Here is a 9,329-nt window from a genome sequence, read left to right on the forward strand (position 1 = left end):
AGGGAACAGTGAGGAAGAGACATTGCACTTGGCAGATGAGTTCCGTAACATCCACTGAGACCCTGCAGCCCAGACACCTCAGTTACCTCCCCCTTATACAGCCCCCTCAGTCACAAAGCTTTGTGATTTAATTGTGCAAGAAGAGGGTCTGTGTCAAGTCTGGCCACTTTAGTAGGTCCTCTGGAGAAGGCTCTGTAGGCCAGCCGCTGAGAAGGGGCGGCCACAGCCTGGAGGCAGGGCTCCCTCCTAAACCCAGTAAATAACACTGAGTCTTCACACCCCTGTACCAAAGGGTCTCCTCCAGAGCTACCTAAAGTACAGCAGGAAATCTCACAAGTCAAGACTGTCTACCCTGTTCACCCCACAGGATGCTGGGCTGGGGTTAACGCAAGATGCAGGAAGAAGCATCAGGAATCGGAGGCCTGTGCCAAGCCAAAAGCCCAGACTCCACCAGGGAGGGTACAGGCCCTTCCCATCATCCCGGTCAAGCGCTTGTTTCAAAAGCTTCAATAAGCTTAGATGAGCTCTTCTCCCGGAGAGACTACAGTCATGTTCAGGTGGCGGAGACATCTGCAAGCAGCTGGATCACACCCCAAGTGAAGCTGGGGGCAAGCGTTCCAGCTGCAACCACATAGAGTGCACCAAGTGGATGCCGCAGTCAGCAACGTAAAGGAGAAGGCCAAAAACAAAACAAAAAACAAACAACAACAAAACACAAAGACATCAGCTGCAAAGAATCTAAAGAAAATCTAAAAGGTGGTAAATGGAGCCTTTACTCTCAGTCCAGGTAAGCTTTCCAAAGAATCCATTCACAGAAGTTGTTCAGCGTAGAGCCAAGATTTTGAGGCCACATCATGACACATACATGCACTTAATTTTCTATGTTTAAGACCAAACTAAATCACTTTTGGTAAACAGAGATTCTGTTTCCTGAAGAGAAAGCTCAGAATATTTTACCACTTGTATTTCTCATTAAGAGACACTGCAAACTAAATTATAACACATACTTTTAACTCTTCCTTCTGAAAAAGTCATAAGCCATCTAAGAACGGAGAATGCTAGGTGAGCAAAGGCTCTATGTGCCCCAGTTTGGTGCATCCAGCCAAGCCCTGCTCAAGTTTAAGTCCCCTCTGTTCTGTCCTGTGTCCTGCCACCCACGGAACCCACGAGGTACCTGAGTCAGTCCTTGCAGCCCCCCGCCTGTCCTCTCAATGGCATGTGCTTGCCACAGGTGGCACAAGATGCTCACTAATGTTCCCCCAATGTTCCAGATAAAGGAGCAGAAGAGACAGTCGTCTGCTGAAAGGCACCCAGTCAGCAAAGAGCAGACCTGGAATTTGAACCCAGGCATTCTGATTCCAGACCTGAATGCTGCCTTTGCCCTACATGATACAGAACTGGGTTTCACCTAAACTCTGTCCAAAGTTCCTCTGGAAGGCTGAACAGTCCTCATTCTTCCTACGCCCTCAAGAAGCCCCTTATTCACACAGAGCCTGCCTGGACCTCAAGGCAGAACTTCTGCCTGTCTGGTCAGACTCATCTCCTAACATCCCTTTGCATGGTGGCTCTGCACCCCCTGCAAGGGGCTTCTCAAACAGACTCTCAAACAATCCTCCTAAAAACTCTGAGAGGACTGGCCAGCAAGGTGAGAAACCCGAGGCCCAGAGAGAGTCACAGGGCAAATTAGGTCCAGCAAGTAAGTACTATTGTGTCAACTACCTTTATCCAGAAAATGCAATCATTTGCCTGCCAAAAGGATTTCATGGGAGGGTGGTTCCCAAGGCCCATTCCCCAGGACCATGCCACAGAGGAGCTCCCTGCATTCTACCCCTCTTCTGTAGACTCGGAACCACAGATACCCCCATTACCCCAGCCCCCAGACATGGATCCCTCTCCTCACCCAGAGCAAGGAGGCAGCTGGCTGTAGAGGACACTGTCTTTCCACCTCCTCCAAACATGCAGAGAGGCTGCTCCCAGCCAGCAGATGGAACCTCCCTCCACTCCCAGGCCCCTAGCCAATGCGAATGCCAAAGCAAGGGGAATTCCAGGCTCAGCCCAAGGCCTCTCCCAGCTGGGATTTGTCAGTCAGGGCGCTTCACACTTCAGCCAGAGGGCAGCTTGGTAGGGCGGGTGGCCTCCATGGGGTGAAGACAACAGGGCAGGCAGAAGCAACTAGAACTCGCACAAGCCACCTCCTCTATGTAGAATATTGCTCAAACGGTCATGACACAAAGAGGCCCCAGGCAGGGCCAGCTCTCCAGGGGCTCGAAGGCCCTCCCAGCAGACCCCACCACATGGCCACCCAAGCCCCCTCCTAGAAGCAGCAGCACAGCATGCAGTCATAAGTCACCAGAGAGTGCCCGCTGGACAACACACACTTCTTACCATGGGAACTCTGTCTCCTTTGCACTGTGGTGAGCACTGAAGGAAGTGGAAGCACGGCACAGTGGAAAGAATATAGGACTAAGCTCAGCCAGGCCGAGTTCAAATCCCAACTGGCCCACTCACCCAAGGCGAGTGAGTAATTTCTCTGAGCAGCAGTGTCTTTAGCAATAAAATGGGGCTAGTCCCTCAGCCACAGATTGTGCTGAGGATTAAATGAACTAATGAAGTGAAGTGCCCAGCTCCATGCCAGATGTTCAGCAAGTGCCCAATCAATGTCTGCTGAATGAATGTGGGAATAACAGGCCTGGAGAATGGAAAATTCTCCTCTTACTAATGCAAAACCCAACTCCTAGAAAGGGGGAAAGGGCCCTTATCTACTCACCACCATCACGGCATAGAAGAGCAGACTGACAAACGTTTGGCAGAAGCCAAAAGCCTTTTCATCAAGATCACCTTCACAAGGTTTCAACACTGTGCACAGGAACCTGTCTTCCAGTGGGGAAAACGCAGTCCTGGCCTGGCTTAGTGAGCCGTACACATTCAGCAACCTAAGGGATCCATGCTGAGCATGCATCAACACAGCAGGTCAAAATGGGAGGGACTGTCAAAAGTTGCCCAACAGCAACTGATACCATGTTTCAAGTGGCTAAAGAACTCTCTGAAATTCGATTAAGTTTGGCTGCTAGTCTATGCTGAAGCACACTATTCTGCAAGCAGGAGTAAGGCTCTACATTGAAAGAACATAGCAGTAAGGCAGGGATAAGGAGATGCAGATCTGATGCTCTGAGCACTGACTATATGACCTTGGGAGATTCAACTCATCTCTTGGGGGTCAGATCTCTCTTCCGGAAGCTTCCATCAGCAGGCCAAAGAAGCTCTTGCTCTCTAAGGCCCCTGGCCATTCTAAACACAATTCTATGAAATGTAATCCCAAGTATGTTCATAGGAGGGCAGTTTCCTAGCTGTTAGGTACAACTGGTGGCTGACTGTGTGTCAGTCACTGCAAACCCAGGTAAAAAGTACCAACTGCTCACTGTGAACAGCCAAGATGTACCCTGTACACAAACTGCATCTTCCCTCCCTTGAACTCCAGAAGGACAGCAAGTGTCAAACCCCCAGAAGGAATAAGACTTTCCCTCCTGGGGAAGCAGGGCCTGCATGAAAATGACCTGAAACCACAGCCTGAATAACACCTGCCCTCTTCAAGCTGGAAAGAAGGTGGCTCAGAGGAGATGTACTGAGTCCTGTGCAGAAAGGTGCACCCATGTCCTGGCCCAGCAGAAATAGGAATCACCTGGATGACATCCAGACACTTCGCTCAGGTGTGGATACCTTTCAGATCCTCCTTCATCAAGACATGGCAGCAGTGGAAAATTTCAATAGGTTTGCTCTTCTCCTGAACAGAAAGGTCCCCAATCCCTTGCTAAGGAAAGTGAGGTATGTGTGGGGTCTATTCCAGCTCTCATTCCTCAGTTGTCATGCAAAACAGAATCAACTCATAAACTTTAAAAATATCAATGCTTGGGGCCGGCCCGGTGGCGCACTGGAGAGTGCGCCGCTTGGGAGCGCGGCGGCGCTCCCGTGGAGGGTTCGGATCCCATGTGGAGACCGGTTCCCGCTCACTGGCTGAGCGCGGTGCGGGCGCAGCACCGAGGGTTGCAATCCCGTTACCGGTCAGTAAAAAAGACAAAAAGGAAAAAAATATATATATATATATCAATGCTTGGGTTCTAACCCCTCTCTCTCAAACTGTGATGTAATTGGTCCTTGATACAGTGTGGGAAATGGGACTTTAAAAAAAAAAAAAAAAACCTTCCTAGGTGACTCTAATATGCAGCCAAGATTGAGAACCACTGCTCTAGCTTCTAGAAACTCAGAGCACAGGAAACATAGCCCTCTCCCACAAACTCTTTAGGGGCAGAAAGGACAGCAGACCCAGCCAAGCAGGCCTTGCTGGAAATGGGTATCCTCACTGTTCCCCAACACACACACACAAACTAGGACCAACCTGAAAAGAGCCATCTGTCTATGACAGAATGCAGGGCCTCTGCCCAGCCCTGCCTGGGATGTACCAAGTTCCCACATGCTGGAGGATGTACAATTGTGTTTAGGTATTTGATTAATTTAGGCATGTAAATTTGTTGGGGTGGCACGTACCACAATGTAATGTACTTGGAGAAATCTTAATTACAAATTCAAAACAAAAAAATGTTGGAAACCCTTTGAATGGAAAATGGAATCTGAATAAATGGTGATGCTTCTAGTGGGCTGCCAGATTTATTTCCTGTTTCCCCCAGATCATTGGAAATAATTATATTTTCTTGTAAATCTGTCTTTTGTAAGGTAGAAGCAAAACATTTCAGTCTCCTCATTTGAGGAACTGCCTTTGGTCCTATGGTGGATAGATAACAGAATTCAGTCACTCTTTTAAAAAATAAATAAATAAATTCATAGGAAAGGGTGGGGCAGCGGGAAAGCAGTTAAAATTTCAAAGTTTCCCTGTGGTGTTAACAAGACTAAACAAAATGTATGCTTTGAGAACCCAGTGCCTCTAACTCATGAACATACCAATTGATAACATGGTGTAGAGAAAGCAAGCAGGCTCTGAAGCCAGACAGACCCAGAAAGAGCTACTGGCTTCTCTGCCTTCCAGCTGTGTGGCCTTAGGCCAGTTACTTGGTCTCTCTGAGCCTATCAGTTTCTTCAGCCTTAACTGCAGGCTTGCTTTGAGAATTAGAGAGAGTGTATGCAAAGCTCCTGGTCTGGGATGGACGCTTCTATTATTCTTTGAACAATCCGCACCCATTTCAGCTAAGCCCTTGGGAACTACATTATACCAGTGCAGGGGGAAAATCTGTTTCTTTGTTTAATTGGAAAATGAAAAGAGCCAGCGGAGAAGTCAGGAACTAGCCTGCCACTGAATTCTGGGGTCAAATGGGCTGTTTACCAACATGACTTGCATGCACCCTCCTGAGAGTGGCACTGTGGAAAAGGTCCCCCCAGAGACTTAACAGATGCCTAAGAGCTGCTGTTGTTTCCATGATATTCCTGCATGGTCTGGCCAACTACCTCCCATCCCCCCATCCAAAAGGCAGCTTCCCTGTGCAGCCCACACAGCAGGAGAGAGGGAGAACCATTAAAGAAGCAGGGGGGTGCCTGTCACACTTCTCTGTAACCTCTGACGTGATGTGAAATTCTACAAGGTAGACCCTTTGAAATGCAAAATCTTCCAGAGTCCTTCCAATGTGTTTTTATTTTCTCGGGTTCCTAAGCCTGCTTTCAGACCCACCTATCAGAATTTCCCCTCTCAATCAATCCACATTTAACAACAACAACAAAAAGACATCTCTATTTTTCAGAAAAGCTAAAGTATCTCCTATCACTGTGAGGGGAAAAAACCTTGCCCTCAGCTCCAGCCTCCCTGCATCCCTCCAAGACACCCTGAAGCCAAGTTTCCTCTGGAAGATTTTCTCCCTTCCTAACTGGCCCAGCACTAACTCTGCTGCTCAGGATCTCAGAGAAGTTTCTTAGACAAGAATCTAGGTTTTCTCTGACCTGAGTCTGGAAAGGTTAAGACAGGCACCACCAAAACTCAACCTGCAATTTACAAAGCCCAAACCTTGACCCAAAACCATGTGCACAGAAGGTTTGGATTAAGCATCAAAGAAGTTACCTTAAAACAAAGTTGTTTGGCAAAGTAAAATACTTCACCATAAGCAGAACCCTAGGGAATGGTAAATTGCTTTTGAATATAGACTTTTCAGTGGCACAGTCATTAATCATGTTAATGTAAACTTCACTAAAACAAAAATTTTCTAAGCAAGTCTCAGAGCACATCAGAATATCTAAGCCTCGGCGTTTGTTTCCAAAGTTCACATCCCCAGCACGCAATGAAACTGCTGTTAATGGGGTCAACTATTACAGAGCAGTCCCCAACCTTGGGCCATAATAAAGGTGACTCAGCCCTGTAGAAAGAACCCTCATAAAGCTGGGCAGGAAACAAACAGAGAAATTAATCAGAGGAGATTCAATGATTTTGGAAAGTGTATTCATTGGACAAGTTTAAACAGAAACTCTCCCTGGATAATCGACATTTCAAAAAGAAGTTGAGGAACACCAGTCAACATTCCTCCCAGCACCCAAGTCCCCTGGCCAGGCCCCGTTTCGTAGGGTGGAGGACAGGGCTGCAGCTGGACAAGGAGAGGATGAGGAATGGAGTCCAGTAGAGCTAAGTTTCGCTGAGCCCTGCCAGGCATCACCATGTGCTTCATGTTGGCAACAAACCGGCTCTTTCAAGAGAGGAAGAGTCTGACAAAAAGGACAGCTGCAGCTAAGCAGAAACTGAGAGGCAAAAACCTCGAAAAAGCCCCGCATTTAGGATTCTCCCCTCAACTTAAAAACTAAAAAACGAACCACCTTTGGGGTTTGCAAGGACTAGTTAATCTCTCAAAGTCTCCCCCTTGCTGGATCAATTAAAGAGAGTCCCTCCACATCTGTTTTCCATCTGAAACTGAAACTTGTATTATCAGCATATTACATAACAAATTATGCCTGCAGGTTTCTTTTATTACACATCAGAGAGGTGTGTGTGGTGGTAGTAATGATGGGGGTTGTGCTGATCTATTGGCTTATTTCAGTCTTTTTTTTTTTAAGAGCGAGAACAAAGTTTTCCACACAGTCTGCAATTTAACTCCAGAAAGTCATACTGCCCAGATAAAACATCAACTGAACAATCCAAAGGTGGTCCCAGCACTCAGTCTTTCGGTGCTCATCGCATCTAGTGGTGGACGAGAAAGCTGTGTTTTTTAAGAGCTCTGCAGACACCACATTGCTCCTCTGCGCCCCCTGCTGCCAGCTCCCGGTACTTAGACAAGGCTTCCTTCTCTTCAACCTCTGGCTGGCCTTTCCTGAGCTTGGATCACGGGTCAGGCGCCTGCTCACTGGACCCATTTAAAGGACACCCCGCCCACCAGGCTTCCACAAAACTGGAGGAATGGGGAGGCCAGGGGGATAGTGAAGGAAATAACTGGGGGTGGAGGAGTGGAAGAGAAACAGCCACGGAAATAACAGCACGGCTCTATAAAATGTCATTTAAGTGTAGCCACTATGATAAGAATGAGGTATAGGTAAAGCTCTTTCCAAAAGAACTTTATGAACTTCCAAAATGCTATTATGTGCACCATACCCTAAGTTGAAAAGAGAAGAAACATTAAACACAGTATCAATCAAAAAAGTAGATAGAATGCTCTACTTTGTCCTCACAGGATTGGAACATTCAAGTCTACTTCTGCAGCGACAATACTGCTAGCTTTTATTTAAAACTTGTCTTTGACGTTCAAATGATTGCACATCAATCTCACCTTTTCAGGGGAAAATTAGTCCTGGGACAAAATTATTTGAATTGATCATGAAATCACCTTGTTCTCTGAAGTAGCATTCGGGAGAAAAACACAGGCCTTCCCCACGTCTCTGTTTTCTAGCCTGGAACAGGGCCCTGGAAGCACACCTGTAGGTCCATGGGATGGATGACAGCATCCAGACCCTCGCCAAGTGCAGACACAGAGTCCAGGACTGCCACTCCTGAACTTAAGACCCAAATCTCCCAATAGCAAATGGCACAAGTAACTGTCTTTTTTGTCTATCCCACAGCTAAGACAGGGGAAAAGATCTTACAGATCTGCAATTCAGTATCAAACGCCAAGTGCAGACACAGAGTCCAGGACTGCCACTCCTGAACTTAAGACCCAAATCTCCCAATAGCAAATGGCACAAGTAACTGTCTTGTTTGTCTATCCCACAGCTAAGACAGGGGAAAAGATCTTACAGATCTGCAATTCAGTATCAAACTGTAACTGAGATAAGTTACTGTTAAGTGGATAAATTAAATTGAAACCAAAACCTGGCCAAGTCAGGAGCAGTGAGTTTCACCAGGAGTAGGCTGACTCCATTCCTTCTCAAACCCTCAAACCAGGTGGCATCTTTCAATCCAGAGTCCAGGATGTGGAACAAGGAGGGATCCCCCTTCCAGCCGGTGGGGACTGCTGGGAGCACATATGTTAGCATGTCATTTGGAAGTCTGCTAATATGTTCTAAGCAGCACAAGACGCTTGCTGGCTTCCCAGGCCAATATACAATGTCATTCCAACTCCTGCAGCAGTCAATAGAAAACAGTCCCTTTTCTCCACCATCCAACAATTCAACAAACATTTGTTCCTGTTGAACAACTAACAGCCTGGCTCCATCTGCACCCGCTCAGGCAAGGCGAGCACGGCGGCAGCACAAATGCCTTGCCAAGGATCCCGGACCCGGAATGCAACCCACCGCGGGGGCCAATTCCCCAACACCACCGAGTCCGGAGATTGTACCGTATGGAAGACTCGGAGTGTGGCCTATAGGAGGCAGAATCCCATTCATCAAATGCTGCAAAGAGCTTTTCTTTGTTCACCATCGTACTAAGTACAGTACGTGTTAATGAACCCAGGCGGTCAGATGGAGGGAGCTCGGCTTCCAAGGGCGTCCGATGGCGAGGGACCCCAGCAAGTCTGTTCGCGCGACTAGCTGCTGTTCCGGAGCACTGTCCTGCACACGAGCATTGTTCCCCAAGTCCACGGGCAGGGGTGGGGAGCCGGGGATGGGAGTGCCGGAGAAGACACTTGGGGCAACGCAAACCGCGGACCCTCCCCGGATTCTGGTGTCCTCGCCTCCTTCCTCTCTACCCCACCAAGAGAAAACCCGACTCCCACGGGCTTGTAAATCAAGGACTGGCAAAAATGTGACTCGACCAGTGTGCCTGGTGCTGGACGGCCCTTCTCGCCATGTGCAAAAGCCACACCGACGCAGGCGCCCCCACTCCGCAAGCCCCGACCGTGGCCACCCCGCGGGCTTCCCCCTCCCAAAACAGAAAGCCACCTCACCCCCATCGCGACCTCCCGGGACAGTCCAGC

This window comes from Galeopterus variegatus, unplaced genomic scaffold (assembly GCF_000696425.1).
Source record: "Galeopterus variegatus unplaced genomic scaffold, G_variegatus-3.0.2 Scaffold1982, whole genome shotgun sequence".
NCBI lineage: Eukaryota > Metazoa > Chordata > Mammalia > Dermoptera > Cynocephalidae > Galeopterus > Galeopterus variegatus.